Source organism: Camelus dromedarius, chromosome 4 (genome assembly GCF_036321535.1).
Source record: "Camelus dromedarius isolate mCamDro1 chromosome 4, mCamDro1.pat, whole genome shotgun sequence".
Taxonomy (NCBI): domain Eukaryota; kingdom Metazoa; phylum Chordata; class Mammalia; order Artiodactyla; family Camelidae; genus Camelus; species Camelus dromedarius.
Window position 1 is genome coordinate 91,323,498 of NC_087439.1, and position 18,205 is coordinate 91,341,702.

At 45.8% G+C, this 18,205-nt stretch overlaps 1 long non-coding RNA gene across 1 annotated transcript; it reads left to right on the forward strand.

Moving 5' to 3' along the window:
• Positions 1-940: 940 nt before the first annotated feature.
• Positions 941-9,335, forward strand: LOC135321169 (uncharacterized). Its single transcript, XR_010380721.1, has 2 exons — positions 941-6,548; positions 6,679-9,335. It is a non-coding gene; the product is annotated as an uncharacterized LOC135321169 (long non-coding RNA).
• The last annotated feature ends 8,870 nt before the right edge of the window (positions 9,336-18,205 follow it).

Below are 18,205 nucleotides of genomic sequence, written 5' to 3' on the forward strand. Positions count from 1 at the left end.
TCTGTGTCTCTGTCCCTCTCTGTCTCTGTGTCTCTGTCTTTCTCTCTCTCCTGGGGACAGTCAAGTTCCTGCTTTTCCCTGAACCCCAGCTCCTGCCTTCAGCTCCCCACTCCTCAGCTGGCAGGTAGTCCAGCCTGCCCACTGCCCTGCTGAGCCTCACTCCTCACCCCCTGCCAGTCAGTGCCCCTTGACTCAAGGACTCCACTCAGTGTGTCCAATTTCAAATTTCTGGAGAGAGAGACTGCCTGCTGCTTCAGGTTAGGTGTCTCACTAATGGGGAGTGGCCACGCCTTCCAGGGCAGCAAGGTTTCTGTAAAAAGGGAGTGCAGCCAGGGGAAGGTGAAGGCATCTGGGGTCCAGCCCAGACCCTCCTCCACCTGGTACGTCCCCCTTCTTCTCATGGGTCCAGTTCTGGAGATGCCCTCACCCTGCATGATCCCACGGCAACCATCTCATCTCCCATGAGTGTCTCCCTTGCCAGCTGTCTCTGGCTGAAAGTCCTCACAGCACCTTGATGTGCTAACAGGAGTTTTGAGTTTCATTGTCTGTTGTCTGCCTCCCCAGCTAACGTCAGCTCCTCAGGGCAGGGGCTTTGTCTTGTTCAGTGTTCCATCCCTGGTTCCTACAATCGTGCCTGAAGCTCAGTGAATATTTGTTGAACAACTAAAATAAACTTGCATCCTCCCCAGTGGGAAACACCCGAAGTCACTCTCCTCTGAGCTTTGAAAGCTCAGGGACCACAAGGCCCCAGGTGGTGGCCAGTCCTCTATCCCCGCCTGTCCCGCACTGGGCCTATCTCATACCTCTGCCATCTAGGCCCCCTCAGCCAGCCCAGGAGAAGTAGGGAAATGTATGTCTCTTGGTGTCTTTTTAATTTTCCAAATGAGCTTCAGAATCATTTGGACACAGTTCCAAAACTTCTACTGAGATTTTGATTGATGTTGATTTAAATATATACATCAATTTGAAAAGAAATGACATCATAAGTGTTGAGTCTCACCACGAGCATGACACATCTCTGTATTTTTTTGTCTTCCTTTACGACTGTCAGTTTTCATATAGTTCCTGCATATCTATTGTTAAACTCATTTTTAGGGTACTTTACTTTCACAGTTGCTAGCATGTGTGGGGGTCTTCCCCCTACTCTTTTATTTTCCAATTATTGGTAGAGAGGAAGGGAATTGATTTGTGAATGTTTATTTTGTATCCATTCTCTTTAACTGAATTCTTATCAATCCTAAGAATTTTTCATTTGATTATCTTAGGAATAAAATCACATTATGGACAAATGACAATTCTATCTCCTTCCATTTCCTTCCTCTAGTTGAACCTCTTTTTCAGCTGCTTTTTATTGCATTTGGCAGAGCAGATCCTTTCTTAAATAAACCTTTCGTTAGGGAAGACATTTAGGACTCCACAGAATATTTAAAGAACAAAAGCATGCAAGTGACATATCTCGATTTCTGGGACACTGCCAATGCAGTACTTAGAGGAGATTTATTGTTCCCAGTGCTTATATTAGGGAGGGGGAAAAAAGAGAAACTATAAATCAAGTCAATACCTGATGAACTTTGTTCCCTTTAAGTTACAAAGCAAGAGAAAAGAGAAAAAGGAAGTAATAAATTTAAACAAAATGGAGGAAGAAGAGAGAACTGATAAACATAATCAATAGCACGTGGGAGGAAATGGCCCTTCTGCTGAGTGGGGTAAAGTGGAGTGGGAGGGAGGAAGGGGCCCAGGTCCCACGAGGTAACTGGCTCCTCCTCCTCATCAGATGCCTGCGGGGTGGGTGGGCTTGGTCCAGGGGGTTCTCTTGACCTTGTGGGCACCCACTGGCCATGGACTCCTGGCTGGTGTCTTGGTCCAACTAGTCCCTCGGAAGTACTTGGGGTGGGGTAGAGGATGCTCAAAATCAGGAAAGCCCCCAGCAGACCCCCATATCCAGGGAGAGGAGAGTGGTGAGGGTGCCCTGTCACGCAGCTCACACCTGTACTCTGCAAATCCGTCTAGTCTTATGCTTGCTGTGTCTTCCTTTCCCTCTGTCTTGCTTGTTTTCAGTAAAAAAAAAAATTTATGTTTCACCTGGGTAGAGAAAGGCTTTTGCTTGCTCTCAGGCCAGATCATCTGGGGATCAGATATCCTGGGCTGGGTGCAGTCGGGGCACGGGTGACCAGTGTGGACGTAGAGCGGGGAGACTGGCTCTGCTGGGCTCACAAGTTCTTTTTGGGCTGGTTCTTTAGAGGATTTAACATTATGTTTACTTGAAGGGAAAGTTCCCATACTGTCAGTCTTAACAAAATTAATAAGCCATTAGCCAAGTTCTAAAAAGGAGCAAATGCAAATTAATATACTCTGGAAAAAGGAATGAACTAATACAAAACATCTTTTACAAGCAAAATGAAGGGATCAGATTCTCAGCAGTCTGCCTGCATGTTTTTGTAACAAATGGAAATTAATATCTTCCCAGGGGCTCATCATCTATTCCCCCCAGCTCAATGTAATATGCAGCAATTTTTTTTTAATGGAGAAGAAAAAGCTCCCAGCTGCTTTTTTGAACAAGCTGAGACAGACGGACATTTTGGAGTAGATCTGGGTCGGCGGAGAGCCGCTGGGTGGCTGCTCTGTTTTACGATGGAGGTAGAGTGGGCTCTCATTTTCCAGTTGCGGGGTCAGTGAAGAATGGGCTCAGAAGGTGCTGGCCTCCCTGGCGTGCAAGGTTCTGGTACAAGCAAACCAAGGGCCTCCCGAGACCCCAGCCCCTTCTCCCTGAGATCTGAAGTTAAGGAGAGCTGTAGTTTAGTGGGCTCTGGCCAGGTTGCCTGGCTGACAGGGCTGGGCTATTCCCGGCACGGTGTGGGCTGAGCCTGGAAGTCCAGCCACCCTGCTGGTGTAGAGTTTTGGGGAGAATCCCAAGCTTGTTGAAGATGGCCTAAAAAACCCAAGGCCTTGGATCCCTTGGGTCAGGATCAGCAGGGGCATCACTGCAGTGCCCACAGCATCCTGTTGACTTTGGGACCAGTTTTCAGCAGTGACACTGGGTGGCAGCATCAAAGGCAAAGATGGCAGCTGACTCTCTGTGTCCAGTGTGCAGTGTGTGTTATGGGGGCCTCAGGGTGGATGTACTGAACCTCCTGCTAATAGAAGCTTGTAGACATGTAATTAGAAATTCAGAGAGACGTGACAGCATTTGCATGCTAAGCTGGTGAAGCGAATCGTATTGTTCCTCTCCATGGACTTAGCACCATATATTAATTTTCAGTACTTTGCAAAATCAAATTAGTTTGGGCAGCTTTTAGAAAGGAAACAGGTGTTTACTACAAACACATCTAAACTTCAAATCTTTAGAACAGAACGGCATTTTCTCTAATGGTCAAATATAACTTCCAACTGGCTCCATTTAAGGTAACGCTAGCGGCTGTAACAAACCTCAAAATACATAGGGCTCAAACATCATAGAAAATCCAAAGTGAGTGTTGTGTTCAGCAGGCTGGCTCTCCTCCAAGCACTGACTCTTAGACCCAGGGTACTGCCACTTCAGCATGTCACTTCCAGGGTCACCATGCTTGTCCATATCAAGCTGCCTGAGGGGCGAAGAGCATGGAGGACCACACATGGGAACTTTTCATGGGCCGGACCTGGGAGCAGTGCATGTCACTTCTGCCCATGTCCCATGGACCAGAACTCAGTCACAGGGTCACTCCTCACTGCAAGGAGGCTGGACAGTGACATCCAGTGATGCCTGGAAGGAAGAGGACATAACTTAGTGAACAGGTCACAGTTTGTGTCCCAGACAGCACAGTGATTATCACAAGAGACCCAGAGCACCCCTCACAAAATTTGGACTGGAAATGCCAAGTTCAATGTAAAAATGTCAAAGTCCTTGAACATGTGTGTTGGATGAATGAGTAAATGTGTCATACATTTCTCTTATAGGGGGATGAGTTTATGATTGTGATCCTCGGGCCAAACTCACTAGCAGTACTGAAGCTTGCTACCACCTTCTGTCTTGACCGCTTTTTCATCTTGGTGGTTCTGACACTTTGGGTCAAGGAGCATGACATATTCCTTAATGCTCATGTCTGAACCATTGTTCTGGGGATGCTTCACAGCACCCTGAGTATCATCTGCCCAGGGACGTGCACACTCATGCAGCTCTGGCTCTTCGAGGCATCCGGGGCATCGAAGGCTGAGCTCAGGGGAGACATCAGTGCCTGTCACACACCCTGTAGGAACCGGGGATTATCCAGGAGCTCATGTGTGATAACTTCTGGGTTAGCAGAGGTGGGGAGAGAGAAAGAAAAGTGGGAAGGGTAATGCTCTGGCAGTTCTCAGTGCTCCTGAAATGTGGGCTAGGGAAGCCCTCTGTTTGACAGAGAATATTGTTGGGTCTGGGGTACCCTGTCTGGGGGAGAGTTAAATGATCTGTCTTTGTTTTTGTCAAAGGACTGGGGGAGTGGGTGTTCCCCTTTGAACAAGTTTCCCTGCTGCTCCTGAGATTGACTGTGCAGTACAGTCCTCCCCTATTTTGTCCAAAATACAGCTGTTAAGTGTCAGAGGCAAGTTGCAAATCCAGACATGTTCATGCCAAAAAGACTTAACCATCAGCTTCTTATTCTACATTGGCCTTTCAAAGGTAGATATGGGAGATACAGAAAGGTGGAAAGGAATTCCTTGGCCAAGACTGAAAAATGGCCAGAAAGGTAGAAATAAGGAAGTGATACTTTTTGATTCCCTCCTTTAATAGATAGGTCTGCAAACCCCCTATTAAGAATAGTTATCAAGCCCCTAAACAAACAAAAAACCTCACACAACAGGATAATGCAAGAAAAAAAGCCAATAAATCATTATCCAAATTTTGGAAAAGTAGCGTGAATTGCATTTTGAAAAGTCAAGGGAATGGAGTGAGGTCATCTTAAAATGGCAGAAGGCCCCTCAAATTAGAGCCAGCTGTGCACAGGCTTCACACCTGGCTCCACACACGGGCCAGTCCACGTTAGAGACGAGTCAGAAACAGAATCGAAAACCATCCCGGGAACCCACAGGAAACACGAGTCCCTTGCCAGGTAGGAGCTGAAGTGGGAATGCAATGATATTAGCAGCCCTTTCAACTCTCCGTAGTGAAATCCTCAAAGGTTTTAAAGCTTTCCACTCTTTCGTTTTATTTTCTTAATTTTAAAAACTGCCTTCTCCCAATCTCTTTTCCTCCTTTGGTCTCATGGTTACTTCCTGTTCCAGGCACCTGCAAAATAGTCCCAGTTTCCTTTAATTCAGACCCTGGAGTATTTGTCCTAAGTTTCCATGGCAACCTCTTTGAAGAAGGACTGTTTATGGGAATATTAAATTATTTCAACCAAGACTATCTGGGTTTGAATCATCATTCTAATTCTCATCAGCCTAGTGAATTAGGGTCCATGCCTTGTTTTTCTCATCTGTAAAATGGGGATAAGTAATCACCTAATAGGATTGTTGTGAGGACTAAATGAGATGTTTTATGTTAATTATTGGAGCAGTGCCTGGCACATAGTAACTGCTTAATAAATATTCGCTATTTTTATTGTGAAGTAGAATAGAGGAGAGGAGTTGCAGGACATTTTGTTGGATGACAAACCCTAGCAATTTTGGTCATTCCAGAGAAAGGCACAGAGAGGAGGGCTATGGGGCTGCCGGGTCTGGGACTCACAAACACCCCTAATGCCATCTCCCTGTGGGTCTGAATTCCTCCAAACATCATGGCTCAGAGTGAATCTACGAACTGTTGTCTTCCACCACTGCAATTCCATAGTTCACTGATCTTTCAACCGTTTGTCATTGGTACTTGTTTTATGGCCATCAGACAACTTCCCCTTTTAAACACCCCCTGATCTCTTTTGGGGGATTTGCCTTTATCTCATTGGGTGCAGGCTTTGGGGAGCTATAGATCAGGAATTTTCTAACTTCCTTGCTGAAGAAATCAAAGGGGTCTTCAGAGTCCATCACAGAACTCTGACTGCCCATGAATTCTTGGGGCATAGGACCTATGCTCCATCCATCAGACTGTACTGGGACTCTGGACAGGTGGAGAGACACAGGACAGAAAATAAAAGGGTTATTGTCGGCTCACTGCAGGCAGAGCCCCACCCTAGTCCCTGCCGTTTCTTCTGCCTTCCATGAGCCTTCTGAGTTACCCAGTAGGCTTCCTATATGCTAACTGGCCAGAGTCCCAGACTTTCTCTTGTTTGCGACCAAAGACTTCTAACTGACACTTATTTGTTGAATTCCATTGAAAGCTGTTCAGTTTCACAGCTCTGACAGATTAAAGGACATGAAGACCACTATTCATTTCAAAATAGCTCCCAATTCATGAGTTGGAACCCAGACGGAAGGTTGTACAGTAATGAAAAAGTCACAGAACTTGTGGTTGTGTTCTGATTCTTGTTCACCTGCTTAGAATGCTTAAAAGTGATCACTCAGGTTGCTCTCTCTCTAGAAACTTTCCATGTACCAGATAATCCCAGTAAGGAATCACCAGACCTGTCAGGCAGAGTGTGGAGAAGTGGCCTGTGGAACAGGTATATATATAAACTTTGCTTACCGACTCCAGCATCTCCTTAACCCAGCTTTGTTCTTCTTTCCTGACAATTGACAAACTCATTCCCCTCTTTCCCTCCATGCCCACACTCTTGCCTGCTCTTCTCACAGTTCTCCTGCCTCTGGTCTCTACCTCTTCCAAAATAATCAGGCTTGTGACAGATGGAGCCATCTGAGTCTTGAAGATTCGTGATGGCTGGAGCTGGAGGAGATCTTGGGAACCAGCCTAAACAACCACCTTAGGTGGAAGAGGAGGGAAATTGAAGGACTTGAGGACTGAAGGACTTGCTGAGTTGGAGTTGGAATCCAGGACCCCAGACCTCCTTTAGCACTTCTTTTATTACACCACATGGACACTCATGAACCAAGAGCTAAAGCTGTTGAAGAAGGTGGGCTGGTGATGGCAGTAATCAAATCTATTTCCAGTCTCTGACCCATGCTCTTTGCAGGGAGATGCTGAGTTGCCTCCCACTAGAGTGGGCAGAGTGTAATTCTCTGCTCTGTGGCTGTTGGGTTTGGCTATGTGACTTGCCTTGAGCAATGGAATATGGGCAGAAGTCAGTTCTGAAGAGTATCTGTGTTGCCACACTCACCTCTTGCACTTTCTGCTATTTGTCAAGGAAAAAAAAAAAAAACAAAAACACTCCAGGTGGCCACTGGTCCCAGAATGAGAGACATGGAGGAGAACTAAGCACAACCCAGAGACTGAAGTCGAGCTGCTGCAACTGGCCTGCAGACCTGTGAATGTGAACTAGATGGTTGCTGCTCTAAGCCATTGAGATTTCTGAGTGTGTTTGTTACCCAGCAAGATGCAGCAGGAACCTGCCTAATACAGTGTTCTCAAACTGAAAGGATGAGCAGTGTGAACAACAGAGTGCATGGCTACAGACGGCCCACAGGCTGCTGCTGAGTAAACTTCCTAAATCACTTCTCCTCCCAGGTCCTTTGTAACGAAGTCCAATCTCCTTGGTTCAGGAGTGAAGATTTTTCTCACCTGACTGCAACGAGTTCCTCAGTCTCATCTTCTTTTCTCTGCCAACCTTCCATTCCAGCCATACCTAAACCACCTGCACATTCCTACCTGAACCCCTCTACTCCATCTAATTAAATCCCAGACCTCACAGAGACAACCAACTCCATCCCATTTGTCCCTCCTTCTTCTGAACACAGGTCATCAGGGAGAACAGATTGCTCAGTGATGCTTCCACACTCTTCTTCACCCTGGTGCCCGCCCTGGTCCCTCCATCCTTCTCTGTTAGAAGTTGTGTCTGGCAAAGCCCTACCTGCTCCTCACCCAGATTCCTCTGTTTCGTAGTCCTAGCTGCCCTGTGTCACCCCCACCCCACCTCTGGGCACTCTCCCTGGTCCATCCTCATGTTAACAGGACCCAGGTGACTCCTGGGACAGAGGAGACGACGTTGAAAGCTGAGGGAAAAGGCCCTCAAAGGGGTGACTGTGACAAAGGGAAGAAGCCCAGCAGCCTGCAGGGGTTTGACAAGACCGACCTGGATGCCAGGCTACACTTGCTAACTGAAACTGAGAGCTTGCTGGAGGAGGCCTGGGGAGGCCCTGACTTGACACCTGGTGGCGACTTAGAGCTCTTGAAGGCCCTTCTCCTCCTGGCAGGTGGGCAGCAAGAAGTCAATGCCCAAGAAAGAGGGGGAGAGAGGACCTGCCTGATCATGGCAAAGAAAAGTAGCCCAATGGTTCACTGAAAATATTTTACTGGATGAAATTTTTCCTGACTGGCAAGAGTGCTCTAGAAGTGGCTCCCCGGGATCATGGAGGAAGTCCTCTTGAGGCCAACACAGTTCCTGACTTTGCATCAAAACCACCACCGGAAAACCTGAGCACGTGAAACAGAACACTGTCTCCAGTTCAGTTGGGAGAACCTGTAGCCCTTCAGGGCCCAAAGCCAGAGAATATGCCGGAGGAGAGTTTTATTGCAGGAACCTAAAATTAACCAGCTGGAAGTCTTTTAAAACAATTATCCTATTCATATATTTAAAATAAAGTGCGCATCTATTAGCAGGCAGTCAGTGTTTCGTTGTGAAGATGGAAGATGGAACAGAGTGTTCTTGGCTACATTAGTCCCAGAGTCTCAGGCTCCTCTTCACGACATCTCAGCATGTGGGGAAGACATTTATTGAGGTGAATGTGTTTCAGGCCTGGCAGACTGGAGGCCCACATACCTTCCCAGCAAGCAGCTGCCAGCCAGCTGAGTGGCACAGAGAAACCTTTCTGAAGTGAAGTCATCATCTCCTGACAGTCTACCAGATGACTGGAGGGAGCAGGGATGTTAGAGAGAGGAGGGGAGTTTTAGAATGCTTGATGAATTTACCAAAATCTCTTGATAAGAGATACTAAAATACTTCATAGAGCTACAATAATTAAAACAGTGTGAAATGGTTGAAAAAGAGACTGTTCCAATAGATTCTTTTTTTCAGAATAGACTAGGTTGCATAGGATGTCAGTATAGAATAAAGGGGAGACAAGGGGCTCATTCCTTGAAAAGATCAACAAATGATGAAAACTGCTGGCAAGTTTTACAGAGAAAAAGTCCACATGATTAGGAGTGAACATGAAAACAACCCCTGAGGCAGCCCTGATACCAAAACCTGACAAAACAAACTTTTACCAAAATGGCAAAAAATGACTAAAGAAGTCTTGAATAAAGGAAGAGATATATCCTCTTAAAGGGTGGAAAGTCTTTGTGGATGTCAATTCTACCCCAAATTAATAAATAAATTTAACACAATTCCTATCAAGAGCAGTGAAAAAGAATTTAATTTTATATAGGTATTCTAAAATTCATCTGGAAGAATAATTATATAAGCATAGAAAAACAATTTTTGGGAACAGCAATGACATAAGGTCAGGAGACTTGCCTTATCAGATATTTTTAATTGAGATATAATTTACATACAATGTAATTAACACATTTTAAGTGTACAATTGAATGAATTTTGACAAATGTATACACTCTGACAACCACTGACCCAGTCAAAATATAGAGCATTTCCACTCCCCAGAAGGTTCCCTTATGCCCCTTTATAGTCAGCCTCCCCCCCCCCCCCCACCACCGCCTGCGTCCTCTCTTCTCCCAACACTAGTCCTGACCTAGGCAAACACTGATCTGTTTTCTGCTCCTCTAGATTAGTCTCACCTGTTCTAGAATTTCATCTAAGTAGAATCTTACAGAATGTTTTCTTTTGTGTCCAGCTTCTTTCACTCAGCATGATTGATGTCTGTGAGATTCATCCTCTGATATTAAAATAGTTTATCGAGCCTACAGTAATCAAAATAATGTCATACTAGCATAGGAATATAAACAGATTGATCAACAGAATAGAACAGAGTCTAAATCTGACTCCAAGTTCTAGTGGGAATTTAGTAGAAAAAAAAAGGTGGCAATTTAGATTAGTCTGGAAAATGCAGATTAGCTAATAAATGGCCTTGGTATGACTGGCTCATCACTGGGGGAAAATGAGGTTAGATTCCCTACTGTTTATCTTATACTGAAATAAGTGACACATGGATTAAATATTTAAATATAAAAATAAGTATATGAAAGAAAAAAATATAAGTAAAATATTGTATAATCTTGAAGTTGGAGACTTTCCTTTAAGTATTGATCAAAAGCCACTATATATATATGTGTGTGTGTGTGTGTGTGTATATATATATGTAAATTGATAAAATTGACTTACATAAAACCTGAAACACCCATCTGGTAAATAAAATCATCTGGGGAAAATAATTGCAAAATTCAGGACAGATAAGGAGTAATTATGCTAAAGAGTTTAAAAGCTACTGAAACCAATTAGCAGGCAAATACTCTAGAGGCAAATAGATGAAGAATAAGAACAGGTCAATCACTGAGGAAGAAATCCAAATGGCCAATAAATAAGCAGTGAAGTTCAAAGAAATACAAATGATAGCAATTGTTTAATATCTGATTAATTATTATTTAGTTATCTGATTGACATTTTAAAAAGTTAAGACATCCATTTTTGGTATGTGAATTCAGGCACCCATACATATTCTTTAGGATAGCTTAGTTTTTTTTTAAATGTATATATATACATTTTTTTTTTGACGTATAGTCAGTTTACAATGTTGTGTCAATTTCTGGTGTACAGCACAATGCTTCAGTCATATAGGAAGATACATATATTTGTTTTTATATTCTTTTTCACCATAATTTACTACAAGATACTGAATATAGTTCTCTGTGCTATACAGTATAAACTTGTTGTTTATCTATTTTATATATGTTACTTAAGTATCTGCAAAGCTGGAACTCCCAATTTATCCCTTCCCACCCCCTTCCCCTCCTGGTGACCATAAGTTTGTTTTCTATGTTTGCGAGTCTGTTTCTGTTTTGTAAATAAGTTTGTTTGTCTTTTTTTTTTTTTTTTAAAGATTCCACATATGAGTAATATCATATGGTATTTTTCTTTCTCTTTCTGGCTTACTTCACTTAGAATGATGATCTCGAGGTCCATAGAATGGCTTAGTTTTGAGTGGTGTTTTACAAAATGCTCTCATGAGTGCTCCTACCTGGTCTTCCTAGCAGCCCCGTGAAGTAGGAGGGCGAGGTATGTTACTGATTTTACAGATAAGGAGTGTTAGGTTCAGTGAAGTTACTTTCCCGGTGTCACAGAGATGGTAAGTGGTAAAAGCAGGGGTTCACCTGCAGTTTTCTGAATGTTTGTTACATCATGGCTTTGTTAGAGCCAACATGCATAGCTTTTCCTCCAATGAATTTCCATCAGTTCAAAAGTTTCAGCATTAGTAATGCTAATATATTATGCTCTCATTTCAGGGAAGGTAAATTTAATGCATCGGAATCTCCAATCTTGTTTCTTAATAAAACATTAAATCCATTTAAGGTAAGACACAATTGATAGATTAAAAATAATGTGAGAATGACTGCATTAAAATACTTTAGTATTGCAAGGAAACTGTGAGTTATAGTACCAAAGGTATTTTAAATTTGTGAAGTTGATTAGTTAGTCAACCCACTTCTTCAACAAATCTGTGCTGAGGACCTGCTATGTGACAGGCACTTTTCTCTATACCGGGGATGCAGAGATGAGCAAGACAGGCAAAAATCCCTGTCTGTGTGGAGCTGAGGTTCTAAATTTATTTCTGACATATGACAAAATAATGTTTGTGCTAGCTTAAGTATCAAATATATGACTACTGCAGTGTTTTAAATAATCCACATAGTATAAAAAGCAGATAATTTTAATAGACACGAATTGCAGTTTAAAGTACAGAAAGATGTTCACTACTTTTGCCTAAAAATTAAACTAAGAATTATAGGAATGTCAGGTTTCCCTGTTAGAGGTTACACTTATATTTTGTTCCTCTTCTTAAGAAGGTATCAGAAAACCTCCTTGGAAATATTGAGGGCAGCCCCCACCTGGCTTGGGAGAGCAAGAAAGGACATCTGTGTCCCCTGACCAAGTTTGCAGGAAGAGGAGAGGGGCAAGGTGAGAGGACTCTGATCTTGGAGGAGGGAATGAAACAATGGCCTGGGCAAAGAGGAGGTAATCAGACCCTCTTGTTTCAAAAGTTTAAAAGGAAAAAAAAAAATCTAACCAGCCCCTGGGAAAATCCCCAAGAAACAGAGGACCTTAGTTGAAGGGCTTCTGTGAAATTGGCCTCAGAACATCTCTGGGAGTATTGGGACTGCTCTCCTGGGGGTTGGTGGCGTGTTTGCCCCAGACCCAGGCCTGCCTATGAGGGCTCTGCCGGCTTGAGGAGCCACCAGCCAGAGCTCCAGACCCCGCTCCTGCCTTCTGAGCCCAGTCCCACCAGCAGCCTGTGCCCCTGCGAGCTGGGCCACTGTGCTGGACGAGCCCTCCAGGCTGCACTGCAGCAGTGGTCAACCCCAGCCACCCCCCAGGGCTTGACAGTCTCAGGGAATAGATTTTAGAGGTGGACCCCAACATCTGTCTACAAGATGGAGACATGAAAGGGAGCTGGGAATATACTGGCTACTTGGTGATTTAAAACATTATCTTTTTTGACATGGACACCAATGATCGGCTCAAGTAAGGCAAACAGCTGTGTGACACACCTGGAATGTTACAGACCTTCCCCACCTGTATGCAGTACGCATGAGCTTGGCAAGGAGGGCGTGTCAGGTGGTGGTGTCCTTTGCCCCTTGGACTTGCTATAAGCTCAGCTTGAGGCCTATTCCACACGCTGAAGACTTTCTGAGGAGCATGCGCTAGATTCCAGAAGGGTCCAGTGGGCCCGCTTTCCCCAGGTCACTGCTGAGTGTGGACCCTGCTCTGCAAGGCCCCCAGAAGCCTGGCCACACGAAGGATTTACGTCTCAGCAAAACAACTCCAGGTTGACCCTTGGATGCCCCTTTATGTCAGTGTTCCTTCTCATCCCACCCCCAGCTCCTCAGTCCCCTTTGCCACCCAGATGCCTGTCACCTTCCATGTTCTCAAACCTCACCTTTCTCCCAAAATATCAAGGTGTTTTTCTCTACAAAGACAGCGCCTCTCCCTAGAGGGTCTCTACTGCCAGCTGGTAAGCTGAGAGCAAGTTCACTTCCTTTCACCTGACATTGAACCTCTGAATCAGGAAGCACGACCAGACAAGGATGAGCTGTTTGATATCAGCCATTTATTTAATAACCCTGACAAGGTACAAAAATATTTTACATAAGCCTCTGGAGATGTACTTGGAGTCGGTTAATGATGGATATTTCAGAGATTAAAAGGGGGAGGCCAGTGGTTGTAAAATAACCCTTAAAAGTCTGTGGTGGGGGCTGGGTAGCTCAGTGGTAGGGTGATGCTTAGCATGCACAAGGTCCTGAGTTCAATCCCCAGTACCTCCATTTAAAAAAATTCTATGGTGAATTATACCCTTTAAATGGTGGATTGTATGATAACTCAACAAAACTGTTACCAAAATTTTTAAAATTCCGTGGCAGCTCTGAAATTTTCTCTCTTCAGCAGCCAGTCTGTCATGGCATATTAGTTTTTTATTGCTGCTGTAACAAGTTACCAAAACTTAGTGACTTAAAACCACAGGCATTTATCTTACAGTTCTGTAGGTTGGGAATCCACCACCTGTCTCACTGAGCTTGAATCATGGTGTCAGAGGGGCTGTTTTCCTTTCTGGAGGCTCTGGGAGAATCTGTTTCTTGGCTTTTCCAGCTTCTGGAGGCTGTGCACATTTTCTTTGACCTCTTTCCAGCTTCCAAGCCAGCAGCCTGGCATCTCTATGTCTTTCTTCCGTGGTCACAGCTCCCTCTAACTGACTTGTCTGCCTCTCTCCTCCAATTTTAAGGACACTTGTGATTACACTGGGTCCATCAGATAGTCCAGGATCATTTCCCCCTCTCAGGGTCTGTACCCTTGGTGTGATTACATCGGCAAAGTCCCCTCTGCCATGGAAAGTGACATATTCACAGATTCCAGGATTAGGATGTGGACTTATTTAGTTGGGGAAGGCCATTATTCTGCCTCCCACACAGGGTTAGATTGCTGAGCAAATCTGGAAATGATGGGAGAAGCTGGGCTATCTGTAACCAGCCCCACCCATCTTTAAAAACAGCTCATTGCAGGAGGGGGTGGGAATAGCTCAGTGGTAGAGCACATGCTTAACATGCACGAGGTCATGGGTTCAATCCCCAGTACATCCATCAAAAAACCCCCACAAAACACAAAACACACACATATACACACACAAAATAGCCAGTTGCATTTGGGACACGGATCTTGGTGACAGTTTGTGATCATTTCATTAACTGGGGATGCCGCTCCTCAGCTTCCAGAGTCCAGAAATCTTCCGAGAAGACCCTGAGTTATCCAGGACCCAGGGTGCAGGCAGGGCCAGACAGGTGGTGTCCCAGCCAGGGCTGAAGGGGAGAGTTCAGGTTTTCCAGGAGCCACCAGCAGGGTGCGGGTAGTGGACAGGGTCGGCACTGCCCTCTTTATGTGCTCTCTGGTGCACTGGGGCATTGTCTTGTGGGTCACTGGACCCAACAAGGCCCACATGACAGGAACCACATGTATGAGGAGGCTTTGGGCTAGGTGTGGGGAGTTGGGCGTCTTGGGCTGGGCGGCTTGGCAAACATGCCCAGTGCTTTGCCTGGGGAGGAGGCTGGAACCTCCAAGTATCCAGGAGGGGAAGCTCACTGCTGGGACTGAGAACAGAGCATCAGTCTGGGGCTGAGTGAGACTGAGGCAGAGCCCCCAACAGGGACACACGCCTTTATGGACCAGCCACCCCTGGGCCCAAAGGTCTTTCCTGCCCCAGTCAGGGCCCAGCCCTCATCAGCAGGAGGCCCACCTCCTGGGCATGAGCCAGAGCAGGAGTCCCTCACGCCCCCAGTCTCAGTGGAGGGGGGTGAGTGTCTGTGGCCTTCTGGGGAGGAAGGGGTAGGGATGGGAGACAGCTCCCTGTTCTGGACACCTGAGGCCCTCCAGGAGCTCTGTCCTCTGGGGGAATGTCTACCCCTACCAGCACCTACAGATGGAGGGGCCAGTCCCCTCCGGTCAGGTGGTGCAGAGCCATGGACAGGAGGCACTCCCCATTCCTTAGCACTCCACTTGTTGCAGAAAGGGCAGTGCAGCCACATGCAGAGCCCAGATGGCTTCTGTCAGCCACAGCCAGAGGGAGACCCAGCCACAGAGGGAGCCTGGGCCTTGGCACGGGCGCTGCCTTGGGACTGGATTCAAGCTCCAACCCCTGGGAGCCAGGGGAATTGTGTGCCTCTCCCTCCCAGCTGCTGGGACACTCACTTTGCCCCACCCGCCCTGTGGGAGGGTGACTCCTGCTCCAAACCAACCAAATAAGAGTGTCCTCATGGTGGCAGGGGGCTATCACAAGACGCCTGAACTCTGGCCACAGTCAATTGGCCCTAGGTGTGTCTTTGACCCCAGTGAGGCCAACTGGCGGTCCCACCCTGGAAGTTTTCCTTCCAGAGTGTCCCTCATCCAAGCTCCCGGACTCCTTCTGATGGTAGAGCTCAGAGGGGAAAGCTGTGGGACTTGCCAAGCTCATGGTTCTATCAGGTCTGAGAGAACATGGCTGACTTGCAGACAGAGCCCGAGGGTTGATGCAGAGAAAGTCTTCGTGCAGTGGGTCTGCTGATTCCAAGCCCCCACCCCCGCCCCCATACCGTCTCAGTAAAAGTTGAGAGTTTCCTCATTTGTAGCTCAACCTGACCATCGGCAGACAAGCAGGGTGGGGACTGGCCAGGTCTCAAGAGCTCCTAGAGGAGCAGCAGGAAGAAGCCTAGAGCAAGGGCAGGGGGCTGGCACGAGGAGAGGGGTCTGGAGCCCCCAGGCAGAGGGTGAGGAGAGGTGGCTCCTCTAAGGACCCAGCCCATATTGAGGAGCCAGCCCCACAGGGTCCAGGTACAACCCTCATCCACTTGGTGGGGCCTTTGCAAAAGCAGAGCCTTAGACAGAAGGCTTTTAAAGTGGCAAAGAAGGGCCCAGGCTCTGAAGTGCCCAGTCCATCTCCATAAAACTCATCTGTACCTGTGTCTTAGAATGGCACTGTGGTAACAATTCTTTGAAAAGCATGATGTACTTTGGGTCTTTTTGTTTTGCTAAAAAATTTAAAAGTTAAAAATATGAAAACATTAAAAAATATTAAAGATCAAAAACCAACAAAAAGTCACCCATAAACAGTAGTTGAGATGTTGAAAAATGCTGTTTTAATTAATTTCCTAGCATGCAGTCTAGTGTTATAGAAGCAAGGTGTGTTGGGGCGGATAAACTTTAACCAGTAATTCTCAGTGTGGCCTCAGGAACAGCAGTAGTGGCAGCATCACCTGGGAACTTGTTAGAAATGCTCATTCTCAGCCCCCATTGTCCCTTCCAAGTTGGAAACTGGGGGTGGGGTAGAGGGGCAGCCAGCTGTGCTTGAACAGATCTGATGAGCTCCAGCTGGGGAACCATTGGTTTACGCCTTTGTAATCCCATGCAGTCCTGCCACCTTACCACCAGAGGGCACCAGCAGGCTGTGGTTTTCCCCTGCCGTTGCCAGCTTTTCCATTCTCTAAGGACCTGCAGTAGACATTTGAGACCTCGCTAGACCTTTATTGTTGTTTTTGTAATAAAGAATGACTGACGATATGTTTGAAATTATTGGCTAAATTAAATGGCTAAACCTTAAATGTTTGGACCAAACTGTACTGTCGTTCTAGTCCTTGCCTAACTGGGGACCCAGTGTTTTTTGGCAGTGGTAGAACATACTTGACAGCACTTATTTTTTGGAACATAAAGAAATGCAAAAGCATTGGGGTCAGCAACAAGGATTATCTCATAATAAACGTTTGTATTCAATAAAAATCAGGAGACAGCGCCACTGTGGCCTCTTCGGCCCTTTTTCTTCTGCTGCTGTCCTGACTTCCTACCACCTCGGGCAGGGTCCCTGGGCTGGGAGTCTGGCTGTCATCGGTGTCTCTCCTCCCTCCCCTCCCTCTGGTTACCTCTTTTTGTTGTTGTTATTTTCCAATCAAATGTACTGAGGTATGATTTACATATAAAAAGCGCACCCACTGGAAGTGTTCAATGAGTAAAATTCAATAAATTTTGACAAATGTAACCATTACCTCTATTGATTTTTTTTTAAATGAAACTTACAGTCTACCCGGTTATTTGCCTCTCTTTCCACCCCGCTTCAAAAGCAGTGTTTCGCTGCTATTTTAGCACCCGAACTTGCCTTCAGAACAGTGGGCTCCAGGCAGGGAGGGCTCTCTTTGGGGTGCTCTGTGGGCTTTCTTGAGAACTTCCCATAGAAGGACAGGGGTCCAGCAGTGCCTCGGTGGATCCAGCTTTCTGCCGCCTCCCAGGAACATCCGATTTTCTCCTTTGTGGCCCGGAGTTCCCTTTTCTGGAAACAGTTTAGATCTCAGCAGTTTCTCTGAGTAGTTTGCAAAGTCCCCAGACACCTCCCTGACATACCCAGGCACTCTTCTTGTTCACGGGGCTTTGCAGGGTTTTTAATGGGATGTACACGTAAAAGGGCAGGCTAGATTTCCAGAACTAGCTAAAAGTCACACCCATTAACTTATGTGTTTTTTAAACTTGCTTGTAACCGAGTGGTTATCTAGAATTCAGTTGTAAACAGGATGATTTATTCATCTGACAAATATTTATTGAGCATTTACTGTGTTCTAGAGTCTAGATGCTAGACTTCCAGGGTAAACAAGACAAACCCCCGCCCCTATGAAATTTATATACATGTATACACATGCATTCATACGTATATGCATACCCCTTCATTGCAAACAAGGCAAGGGCAACCAAAAAGTACAAGAAATAAAAAGTCAGAGCCACCTGGAATCTCTCATCTAGAGATAATAGTCGTCACCATTTGGCAAACGTCCTGCCAGAAGTCACCCCAGTTCTAGCCTCAGAAAATGATCTAAAACTTTGCTTTGAGTTTGGTCCCAGCTTCCTCCATTCTCAAGGATCACAGATGATGCAGGAGGCTGACACCCTCTTCCTGACTGGAGAGAGATGTGGAGGGCTCTTTGGGCCAGTGCTGTCCATAACAGGGATGTGGGTGAATCCGGGGGTGGGGGGCTGGGAAGAAAGTATGTGTGTATATAATATCATAATTGTATTAACACAGAAGTGCTTGTATT